Source organism: Bufo bufo, chromosome 6 (genome assembly GCF_905171765.1).
Source record: "Bufo bufo chromosome 6, aBufBuf1.1, whole genome shotgun sequence".
Classification (NCBI taxonomy): Eukaryota; Metazoa; Chordata; class Amphibia; order Anura; family Bufonidae; genus Bufo; species Bufo bufo.
In genome coordinates this window covers 379,757,180-379,770,327 of record NC_053394.1, presented here as the reverse complement: position 1 = coordinate 379,770,327, position 13,148 = coordinate 379,757,180, and the positions used below count along the sequence as shown (strand labels likewise).

Below are 13,148 nucleotides of genomic sequence, written 5' to 3'. Positions count from 1 at the left end.
CTAACGTCTCTGATTATTATTTAGCCTTGAAAATCAACCAGCTATGGAACTGGTGGCTATCAGATGTTTCAAAGCATTGCGTTCACATAGAGCAGACACAATCCCCAGCACATAATTTGAAGGCATTACGACCCCACTAAGGGCATTACGACCCCACTAGCCAGGCTAACCCCAGTGGAAGCATTGCAGTGCCTCATGCCAGACCTAGAGGAAAAAAGACAATGAGGAAAAAAGACAATGCAGCAGCACCCTGCAAATCAGATAAAGTACAATAATGCCAAAAATTATGGTGCTAATGCTACGCTTATTTATAAAGTGAGATGCTTGGCCAATGCATTTTGTACTCCACTTACAATGCATTTTGTACTCCTGTCTGCCCCATAGGCTATTTTTAATTAGTTTCAGTATAAAGCTGTAGCCTGCTCTCACTACATTCATTGGAAGCAGTCTAGCACCAGGAAAGGTATAGAGTGGGCTTGGCATGCATGTTGGTACCTGCATCCCTTGTAATGGAGGCCATTATGGCACCAAAAATGGTAAAAGGCAGTGTGGACCCAGCATGCATGTGGATCCAACACTCCCTGAACTTTATGGCGGCCATTATGGCGCATAACATGTAGTAATTAGTGTTAGGACCCGTCTAACAGAGATCGCCTTGACGTACGGCAGACGGGCTCAGATGATTTTGTACAAAATGCATTGGCCAAGCATCTCACTTTATAAATAAGCCTAGCTTTAGCACTATAATTTTTGGCAATATTGTACTTTATCTGATTTTCAGGGTTGTCGAGTATTTATTTCATATAAGATATGAAATCATAAAAATTATGATTTCATATTTTTATGAAAAATGAAAAATTTAATTGGCGGACATATAAACACCAGTTCTTTTATTGATGAGATCTAAAGTCAATTCGTGCAGCTAAAGAAACAGGGTGCAATTAATTATATAAAATATAATTTATTACAAATAAATACAGTAAAAATGGCATACAAATTAATACAAGGATAATATCAAAATTGACCACAAGATGATGCTCCACCGTTTGCGCCGGGCTCACTTAATTTACTACACCAAGTACAATACAATGCAAAAAGGGTTCACTCCTCCATATTTTATGGGATTGCCCCAAACTGAATGACTTGTGGTCCAGTTTTTTGAAGGCTTTGACGGGTGTGGTCGGACGCAGGCTGGCCCCAGATCCGGCTCTAGCCCTACTACTTATTGACCTTACGTGGATTCCTCATAGCCATAGGACAATCGCAATGCATATGTTCCTAGCCACTAAATTAGCAATTACCAAAAACTGGAAAAGCTCAAACATCCCCACTTACCAGGATGTATTACGAGCTGTAGAAACAACAAGGTCATATGAACGAATGACGCCCAAAAAGATTTTGCACTAGAAAAGTACGAGGAGGAGTGGGCGGCTTGGGCCAGCTTGTATCCGACGGTATCAGCTCGGTCATGAGATGGAAATGGGGGTGTCAAGACTCAAAGTGAGTTAATATTAAACGCTGTAAGTGACATATACAGCTAGATATAAGGTGCAACGATTTGATATGGTTTCTCTCTACCACTTTTTGTTGGTTATTCTGATATATTTTATTTGAGTTATTCATAACGCTTTCTTTCCTTCTCCAATCTTATTGCTGATTACCTTTCAGATAATGCTGCTTTGTGACTCAATCTAGGACACAAGTATGTAAACCTTCCATTACCATCAATCGGTTTACGCTACTAATTCTGATCGTTCCACTGATGATTATGGAATGGGTAATATTACATCATCTTGATGTAAGCTGTGTGTATCTACCTAATATGATTTCAATACCTGTGGATGCAGAAGATGATTACACCCCCCACCCCCCACCCCCCCCAAGGATATATAAATACTGGACACAAGTCTGAAGTTGGTTTCTTAGTCAAAAGTTGCAGTGAGAATCACGAGGGGAAATCAGATGAAAGCGGCAGGAAAATACAAATAACGGGCAGAAAAGTGTGATTTAAAGACTGAAATGAATTTGGGCACTGATCTCACACTGGTGACATACAGAGGGTGGTGCCTGCACCATATACAGGGGAGTTTATTTATTTATTTTTATTTTATGCACTTATATAGTGCAAACAGGTTCTGGGCACAAGAACTGGCAGCAAAGTGGACAGACGGACACTGTCACTGACTTCAATAAGTAACTGGTGTTTTTAAAGGGTTAAATGAATTTGGGCCGGGCTGAACTGAAATGTACATGATGTGGGGCATCACCCTCTGTATGTTGGCAGTGTGAGATCAGTGGCCGAATTCATTTACCACTGTGGATGACATTGTTATGGGGGGGGACTGTGGATGACACTGGTATGAGGGGCCCTGTGGATGACACTGTTAATGGGGGGGCCCTGTGGATGTCACTGTTAATGGGGGGGCCCTGTGGATGTCACTGTTAATGGGGGGGCGCTGTGGATGTCACTGTTATGGGGGGGCGCTGTGGATGTCACTGTTATGGGGGGGCACTGTGGATGTCACTGTTAATGGGGGGGCCCTGTGGATGTCACTGTTAATGGGGGGGCCCTGTGGATGTCACTGTTAATGGGGGGGCCCTGTGGATGTCACTGTTATGGGGGGGCTGCGGATGTCACTGTTATGGGGGGGTGCTGCGGATGTCACTGTTATGGGGGGGCTGCGGATGTCACTGTTATGGGGGGGCTGTGAATGTCACTGTTAATGGGGGGGTTGCAGATGTCACTTTTATGGGGGGGGCGCTGTGGGTGACACTGTTATGGGGGGGTGCTGTTGATGACACTGTTATGGCGGGGGGCGCTGCGGGTGACACTGTTATGGGAGTCTCTGTAGATGACACTGTTATGGAATGGCGGTGTGAAACCGGGTAATTCTGCTTGTAGATGATAAATATGATATAACAGTCTCCAAAAATATATTAATAAATAGAGAATAATAATAATGGAGAAGAAGTGCGCAGGTCTCCAGTATGAGGTGCTGACGAGACAGAAATCATAGAACGGCGAAAGGAAATTCACAAGTAAAGTGACTGAAATAAATAATAGTAAAATCACCAACCGATATAACAGACACACGTTTTAACTGCTGCCTTCATCTTGGGGTTAGTGTTGCTGTGTGTGAGTAGCCTTTTATATCAGTGTATGATATAAAGTGCCTTGCAAAAGTATTCACCCCCTTGACTTTTTTAGTATTTTGTTACATTACAGTTGAATGTTTTGTTAATCTGAATTTTATGTGATGGATCAGAACAGAATAGTCTAAGTTGGTGAAGTGAAATGAGAAAAATATATAAAGAAAACTATTGTTCAGAAATAGAAAACAGAAAATTGGCATGTGCGTATGTAGTCACCCCCTTTTGTTAGGAAGACCATAAAAATCTCTGGTTCAACCAATTACCTTCAGAAGTCACATAATTAGTGAGATGGTGTCCACCTGTGTGCAATTTAAGTGTCACATGATCTGTCATTACATATACACACCAGAGGCTGCAACACCTAAGCAAGAGGCATCACTAACCAAACACTGCCATGAAGACCAAGGAACTCTCCAAACAAGTAAGGGACAATGTTGTTGAGAAGTACGAGTCAGGGTTAGGTTATAAAAAAAAAAATATCCAAATCTTTGATGATCCCCAGGAGCACCATCAAATCTATCATAACCGAATGGAAAGAACATGGCACAACAGCAATCCTGCCAAGAGACGGCCGCCCACCAAAACTCATGGACCGGGCAAGGAGGGCATTATTAAGAGAGGCAGCATAGAGACCTAAGATAACCCTGGAGGAGCTGCAGAGTTCCACAGCAGAGACTGGAGTATCTGTACATATGATGACAATAAGCTTACGCTCCATAGATTTGGGCTTTATGGCAGAGTGGCCAGAAAAAAAGCCATTACTTTCAGCTAAAAACAAAAAGGCACTGTCATAGATGCGGTAAGGAATGAAACACCAATACGATAACAGGAGGGAGTGGGCAAGACACTAGGCCTCACCGCTAGGGAAGGAAAAGGGTCACCTCCTATAGGACTCTGCTCCTGGCCCTAACTCCTACCCGTATGGGCACCCCTTCAAGGTACAAATGCCCATACACAGGAACCTGAAAACCCTGGTGACCCTAGAAAGCCCTAACGTTATTGACAGGGAAGAGACAACCCGTTCCTTCCCAGATAAGGGAAACAGCGTCTCCCTAAGCCCTAGTAACAACAAACCAAGGAGAGGCGACAAAACAAGAACAAGCAGAACACTTAACTTCTGTAGTTGATGGATGAACAGGAATTTAAAGAGGACCACACACCAGGTCTTCCAAAAATCAAATGAAGTTATCCAGCGCATGGTTAGGAGGGTGCGGTCAGACTAAATAGGAGAGGTGTAAGATCAGCAACACTGATTAAGGAGTAATCAAAGAGGCAGTTAGATTCCTCCCTGCGCAGCCAGTCTCTCTGATCTCCGGACATCTGTCACATGCGGGACCGTGACAGTACCTCCCCCTTCTACGGGTGACTTCCGGGCCCCGAGGACCGACCTTATCAGGATGAGCTTTGTGAAAGGCTCTCACCAGGCGACTAGCATTAACATCGGCCGCTGGAACCCACATCCTCTTCTCTGGTCCATACCCTTTTCAGTGGCCGAGATACTGTAGGGATCTACGGAGAACCCGGAAGTCCACAATCCCGCTGATTTGAAATTCTAAATTACCATCCACCATGACAGGAGCGGGAGGCAAGAAGGATGGCTCAACAGGTTTGACAGATTTCTTTAACAACGATTTATGAAATACGTTATGGATTTTCAAATCCTGAGGAAGTTCAAGACGGAAGGCTACAGGGTTAACAATGGCAGTGATCTTATATGGACCAATAAATCTTGGGCCCAACTTCCAAGAAGGTACATTAAGCATAATGTTTCTTGTGGACAGCCACACAGAATCACCCACTCTCAGGTCCGGACCACTCAAACGTCTCCTGTCAGCCACACGCTTATACCTGTTGCCCATCTTTTTCAGGTTATTTAGAATTTTCTGCCAAATAGAAAACAAGAAAGAGGTAAATCGTTCCTCCTCAGGAATGCCAGAAGTTTGAGCACCTGAAAATGTGCCAAACTATGGATGGAATCCATATGCCCCAAGAAACGTCAACTTATCAGTGGATTCCTGTCTACGGTTGTTTATGGCAAACTCAGATAACGACAAAAATGAAGATCACTCCTCCTGGTTCTCCGAAACAAACACCTCAAGTAAGTCTCCAGATTCTGATTAGTGCGCTCAGTCTGTCCGTTCGACTGAGGATGAAAAGCCGAAGAGAAGGACAGTTGTACCCCCAGACGAGTACAGAATGCTTTCCAGAATCTGGAAGCAAACTGAGTCCCTCTATCAGACACCACATCAGAGGGAATGTTATGTAGTTTCACAATGTTGTCGACAAACACCTGTGCAAGAGTTTTAGCATTGGGTAGACTTGGTAATGCTATAAAATGTGCCATTTTCTGAAACGATCGACAACCATCAAAATCACGGTCTTTCCTGAATAATTCAGTAAATCCGTGATAAAATCCATAGACAAATGAGTCAAAGGTCTGGACAGGATAGGCGACGGAAGCAGAGATCCGAAAGGCCGAGTATGTGTCACCTTAGCTCATGCACAGGTACAACAGGCTGACACATAGTCCTCAACACACCTACGCAACCCCGGCCACCAAAATCTATGAGAGATTAAGTCAACAGTGGATCTACTCCCAGGGTGATCAGCAAGTACCGTACAGTGATGTTCCTCGAATATCTAATATCGAACATAATTTGGAAGGAACAAACAACACCTTTGCCTCAAGGTCAAGATATAGGGCGGCTATAACTAATTCAGACAAAATAGGACGAGGATCTTTAGAATCACCTCCCCCAGGAAAACTGCGTGACAGAGCATCTGCCCTGACGTTCTTAACCCCAGGGCGGTAGGTGACAATAAAGTTAAACCTGGTGAAAAACAGCGACCATCTGGCCTTTCATGGGTTCAGACGTTTAGCCGACTTCAGGTAAGCCAGATTTTTGTGATCAGTAATTACAGTAATGGGATGAATCGCTTCTTCTAACCAATGACGCCATTCCTCAAAAGCCAATTTAACGGACAGCAACTCTCTATTACCTACAACATAATTTCTTTCGGCAGAAGAGAGTTTATTAGAGAAAAAAGTGCAATTTGCTAGGAGAAGGACCCTGCGACAAGACTGCTGCAACCCCTACCTCTGAGGCATCAACTTCCACAATAAATGGTTGTGACACATCAGGTTGCCCCAGAATAGGAGCAGAAGCAAAAAATGTCTTTATCGCTGAAAAAGCATTTAATGCTTCTTCAGACCAGACTGAGAAATCTGTGCCTTTCTTAGTCATATCAGTTAAAGGTTTAACAACAGTTGAGTAATTCAAGATAAATTTACGGTAGTAGTTGGTGAACCCCAAAAATCGCATTAGTGCCTTCAGATCTTCGGGTCGATCCCAGTCCAACACAGCACAGACTTTTTCTGGATCCATACGAAAACCTGAAGATGAGAGTAGGTACCCCAGGAATTGCACTTCAGGGACCGCAAATACACACTTTTCCATTTTAGCATACAATCTATTCTCTCTTAGGATTTGTAAGACTTGTCTCATGTGATCCTTATGCATCTCCATATCAGGGGAAAAAATTCAAATATTATACAGATAAAGATGGCAGTCATGCGTAAGGGCTAAATTTGTTTTCTGCCCGAAACGCGTAGACCTTGCATTCTGTATCTGGATGTTTTTACATTGAATACCAAATAAAGTGCCTTTGGATTACCATCAAGACTGGCTGAACAAACCTCCTTTCTTCACAATTATACAGATAAACCACCACAAACCTGCCCACCAGATGATGAAAGATGTCATTGATGAAGTGTTGAAAAACAGCAGGGGCATTGGTCAAACCAAAAGGCATGACCAGATTCTCAAAATGACCCTCAGGAGTATTAAAAGCCATTTTCCATTTGTCCCCTTCCTTGACTCTTATGACTTCCTTGACTCTGATTATATGCCCTCCTCAAATCCAACTTGGAGAAAACCTTGGCGCCGACATTCTGATTAAATAAATCTGGGATCAAAGGAAGGGGATAGGGATCACGGATAGTAATGCGATTAAGCTCACGGAAGTCCAAACATGGTCCAAGAGTTCCATCCTTTATTTTAACAAAGAATTAGCCTGCAGCCACTGGTGACTTGGATGGTCTAATATGACCTTTAGCCAAACTCTTGGTTATATACTCTCGCATGGCTACTCTTTCGGGTTCAGAAAGATTATACAACCGAGACTTTGGCAATCTATCTCCGAGAATAAATCGAGCTTCTGAAAAAAATGTTCACTTTATTCCAACGATAAAATCTCCACATACATGGAAAAAACGTACAGGTTCTACGCGTTTCGAAACTAAAAAAAAAATTATGGACCTAGTAGGGACCATTAAGTTTTTGGGTCCGAAACGCGTAGAACCTGTACGTTTTTTCCTGTATGTGGAGATTTTAACGTTGGAATAAAGTGACACATTTTTTCAGAAGCTAAATTTCTTCATTTTTTGTCTACAATTCATGTCAGCCGGGTCCGGGCTGTGTCTGTGCTTTTGAGTGCCGAACGCAAGTGAGCGCGGCTTCAATTATCTTTTTCCACAGCTTCGGGAATAAGGTTGACGGGGCAATCATACTCCCGATGAGGAGGCAACTCCTGGTCTCCCCCTCAGAAAACATCAGAATAATCTGAAAGGAAAAAAGGTAACATTTTTGTAGTTACAACAGAAAGCGACGTGCTGAGACAGTTGTCAATGCATTAATCACTCCAATCGAGAATCTGTCTCGCTTGCCAATCAATGGTAGGGTTATATTTGGTTAACCATGGTAAAACTAGCACCAGAGGAGCAGGCAGACCCTCCAGCTCAAAACATGAAATGTATTCAATATGAGAATCTCCCACCTTTTAGGTGAATGTCCTGCACCATTTGAGACAGACACTTTTGAGAGAGAGGGGCGGAATCAATCGCAAACACAGAAATATTTTTGTCTAATGCACTAGTAGACAAACCATGCATACGGACAAACTGGCCATCCACTAGGTTAACCCCTTCCCCACTGTCAATAAATACTTCCATTTCCACAGTTTTGGAGTCTAGCGCCACCTTGGCAGGCAGGAGAAATCAGGTACTACTTGTAAATGACAAAAGTAGGAGAAGAAAAAGAAGAGGACTAAAGAAGAGGACTAAACACATGAGTTTCTTTTTTTTATTTTCACCTTGATGTTTAGCATAAGAACATACATTAACAAAATGTCCTCCTTTACCACAGAAAAAGCAAAGTCTTTTCTTAACCCTAAAGTTTTTATCATCTGGTCCAGGTGTGACCTGCCCCAATTGCATTGGCTCATCACCAGACATTAAGTCGAGTGTCTCTTTACCCAGAGTGTCAGAAGAGGCCGCTTCCCCATATGATAGTATGTCCTGGGCGAGAGGAACTTTAGATCTCTCCCTAAGGCGTCTATAAATACGTACAGCCAAAGACATAGCCGCTTCCAAAGATTCTGGATTTTCGTGAAATGCCAAGGCATTCTTCAGGTTCTCAGACAGTCCTTGACAGAATTGACTATGGAGAGCTGGGTCATTCCACTCCGTATCAGTTACCCACCTCCTAAATTCACCGCAATAGGACTCAGCAGAACGCTCTCCCTGCCGCAAACCATGCAACTTAGATTTGGCCAGGGAAACCTGATCTGGCTCATCGTAGATAAGTCCCAGAGCTCTGAAAAATTCATCTACTGACCGGAGGGATTGTGATCCGGTCGGCAAGGAGAAAACCCAAGACTGAGCGTCACTTTTAAGTAATTAAATAATAATCCCCACTCTTTGACTCTCATCCCCAGAAGAGTTAGGACGTAGTCTAAAATATAATTTGCACGACCCCCTGAACCGAACAAAGTTGTCGCTTTCCCCGGAAAACCTATCCGGGAGAGCGACCTTAGGTTCAGGGCAGGCTTGATTGCCGCTGCCGGAACCCACGGCCTGTGGTCTCTGAAATTGTGCAACGGCCGTACGGAGGTCAGCTACCTCCAAGGACAACCCCTGCATACGATCGACCAGTGCAGAAACAGTATACAAAGCTGCACTGAAAAACACAAAGGATAACGTTCTTTTTGGCGGTTGATAATGTCACGGGTAATGGGGAAGGGGAAAACATCCGATACACAAAAAAGAAATAGACAACAGTCTAGGCCTCAAAAGCTAAGGAATAGAAATGGAAATACCTAGGCCTTTCCCTAACAGCTGGTTCCTTCCCAGATGAAGAAACCCATGTCTCCCTGAGGCCTGGAACCAAAACATACCAGAGAACAACAAACAGAAAAGACAACTAGTACTTAGCTTAGAGAAGTATGGTGAAACAGGAGATCAAAAACAAACAAGCTCTAGCAACTCCAAGGAGAAAATATCAACCGCATGGTCAGCAGTGTGAGGCGGACCTAAATAGAGCCTCATCACCGATAACAAGCAGAACCCGTGGAAAGGTGAGATCCTGCTAAACGTCAAAATACAAAGAGGAAAACAGAGAGACCTGTCAGATAGCCTCACGTGCAGCAAGTCTATCCGATCTTCTCACCTGTCATAGGAGGGGCCGTGACAGGCAGAGAAAACCAAAGTAATCAAAGAAGCAGCTAGTTTCCCTGATCTCCTGACATCTGTCACAATGTATGGAGGAAGGTGCTCTTGTCTGATGAGACTAAAACTGAACTTTTCGGCCATCAAAGAAAACGCTATGTCTGGTGCAAAACCAACACATCACATCATCCAAAGAACAGCCCATCCCCACAGTGAGACCTTGTGGTGGCAGCATCATGCTGGGGGACTGGGAAACTGGTCAGAGTTGAGGAAGAGATGGATGGTGCTAAATACAGGGAAATTTTTGAGCAGAACCTGTACCACTCTGTGCGTGATCTGAGGCTAGGATGGAGATTCACCTTCCAGCAGGACAATGACCCCAAGCACACTGCTAAAGCAACACTTGCAAGCGCAAACATCCAACGTGAAGGAGCTGGAGCAGTTTTGCAAGTAGGAATGGGCAAAAATCCCAGTGGTAAGATGTGGCAAGCTCATAGAGACTTATCCAAAGCGACTTGGAGCTGTGATTGCCACAAAAGGTGGCTCTACAAAGTACTGACTTTAGGGGGGTGAATAGTTATGCACATTGACTTTTTCAGTTATTTTGTCCTATTTGTTGTTTGCTTCACAATAAAATAAAAAATAAAAGTAAATTAAATGATGCAAATTTGCCGGGTGCCCCCCCCTTCCCAATTTAATATTTATGACCTCACCTCTGCTCACCTATGATCTCGATGCGCTGCTGGATCCTATAGTTCTCTCGTGTGCCGGTACACTTACTTGCACGTGTGTAGTATGGATATGGGAACGCCAACTTCTGCTGTTTCAGTGTCCAGAATGGTATGAAGGATAAGTTTATTCCTCTCAATGGGTTGGTGCCGCAATTGCACTTGATGGATTAATACCGCAGTTACACAAGACTCATTTTGAAACTATACGTTATGTTCCTCAGTGGTTGCAATAGTATAAATATGAGGGACCAATCGCTCCTTATATGGAGCTGCGCTGATATCAGTACCTGGGCCGGACCGTGTCAGGCTGTTTTTGTAGTGTTCTAGTCATTCACAATGCACACCCTGCGTTTTTTTTCAGTTGTTCTATATACCAACAAATTAAACATACAATTTATCTAGATTATAAAATCCAATGTATAGAAAATACAAAACATCAAAGTTGATCAACAAGTCATAAAACTGGGAATAAAAAAAAATTGAGAATAAAATAGACACATGTAGTATAAAATAGCTAATGTGATCTTCATTCCGGGGTGTTAGTTCGCTCTGCATGTCTGTCTTCATTTTATTCTATATACAGTCAGGTCCATAAATATTGGGACATCAACACAATTCTAACATGTTTGGCTCTATACACCACTACAATGGATTTGAAATCAAACAAACAAGATGTGCTTTAACTGCAGACTGTCAGCTTTAATTTGAGGGTATTTACATCCAAATTAGGTCACCGGTGTAGGAATTACAACAGTTTGCATATATGCCTCCCACTTGTTAAGGTACCAAAAGTAATGGGACAATTGTCTTCTCAGCTGTTCCATGGCCAGGTGTGTGTTATTCCCTCATTATCCCAATTACATGGAGCAGATAAAAGGTCCAGAGTTCATTTCAAGTGTGCTATTTGCATTTGGAATCTGTTGCTGTCAACTCTCAAGATGAGATCCAAAGAGCTGTCACTATCAGTGAAGCTAGCCATCATTAGGCTGAAAAAACAAAACAAAACCATCAGAGAGATACTAAAAACATTAGGCGTGGCCAAAACAACTGTTTGGAACATTCTTAAAAAGAAGGAATGCACCGGTGAGCTCAGCAACACCATAAAACCATGGAAAACAACTGTGGTGGATGACCGAAGATTTCCCTGGTGAAGAAAACACCCTTCACAACAGTTGGCCAGATCAAGAACACTCTCCAGGAGGTAGGTGCATATGTGTCAAAGTCAACAATCAAGAGAAGACTTCACCAGAGTAAATACAGAGGGTTTACCACAAGATGTAAACCATTGGTGAGCCTCAAAAACAGGAAGGCCAGATTAGAGTTTGCCAAACAACATCTAAAAAAGCCTTCACAGTTCTGGAACCACATCCTATGGACAGATGAGACCAAGATCAACTTGTACCAGAGTGATGGGAAGAAGAGTATGGAGAAGAAAAGGAACTGCTCATGATCCTAAGCATACCACCTCCTCAGTGAAGCATGGTGGTGGTAGTGTCATGGCGTGGGCATGTATGGCTGCCAATGGAACTGGTTCTCTTGAATTTTTTGATGATGTGACTGCTGCCAAAAGCAGCAGGATGAATTCTGAAGTGTTTCAGGCAATATAATCTGATGTGACTGCTGACAAAAGCAGCAGGATGAATTCTGAAGTGTTTCAGGCAATATTATCTGCTCATATTCAGCCAAATGCTTCAGAACTCATTGGACGGCACTTCATAGTGCAGATGGACAATGACCAAAAGCATACTGCAAAAGTAACCAAAGAGTGTTTTAAGGGAAAGAAGTGGAATGTTATGGAATGGCCAAGTCAATCACCTGACCTGAATCCGATTGAGCATGCATTTCACTTGCTGAAGACAAAACTGAAGGGAAAATGCTGCAAGAACAAGCAGGAACTGAAGACCGTTGCAGTAGAGGCCTGGCAGAGCATCACTAGGGATGAAACCCAGCGTCTGGTGATGTCTATGCGTTCCAGACTTCAGGCTGTAATTGACTGCAAAGGATTTGCAACCAAGTATTAAAAAGTGAAAGTTTGATATATGATTATTATTCTGTCCCATTACTTTTAGTCCCTTAACAAGTCGGAGGCACATATGCAAACTGTTGTAATTCCTGCACCGTTCACCTGATTTGGATGTAAATACCCTCAAATTAAAGCTGACAGTCTGACGTTAAAGCACATCTTGTTTGTTTCATTTCAAATTCATTGTGGTGGTGTATAGAGCCAAAAAATTTAGAATTGTGTCGATGTCCCAATATTTATGGACCTGGCTGTATTTTTTTTATTCCCAGTTTTATGACTTGTTGATCAACTTATGTTTTGTATTTTCTATATATTGGATTTTATGACATATCGTGAAACTGCCTTGACCTCGCACATGTTTCGATCCATATAAAAAGAGAGAACACAACATCTACACTTTATTATCTCCTCCGATGTCTCCTCTTCTCTCCATTTATTGTATTTTACATGAGATTTGGCAGGATTTTACATTGTGTCATTTTCTTTCCATTCAGGTTCCTACAATATAGGATCCGCTCAGTGGAGATCTTCTATATAAGATCCTTCTCCTGATTGACCCGACAAGAATGGACAGGGACAAGATGGCAGAGAGTATGATAAATCTCACCCTGGAGATCCTCTTCCGGCTTACTGGAGAGGTGAGAGATTCTGATGATGTCACATTACATCATCTTATCTATGTTACTAACAGATGGTCATGACTGGAGAGGTGAGGGACTCTGGAGATGTATGGAGT

At 42.9% G+C, this 13,148-nt stretch overlaps 1 protein-coding gene across 1 annotated transcript in view; it reads right to left on the bottom strand.

Moving 5' to 3' along the window:
* The window catches only part of LOC121003517 (zinc finger protein 208-like), a 1,049,660-nt gene that overhangs the window by 166,222 nt on the left and 870,290 nt on the right, over positions 1 to 13,148 (bottom strand). The window lies entirely within an intron of this gene.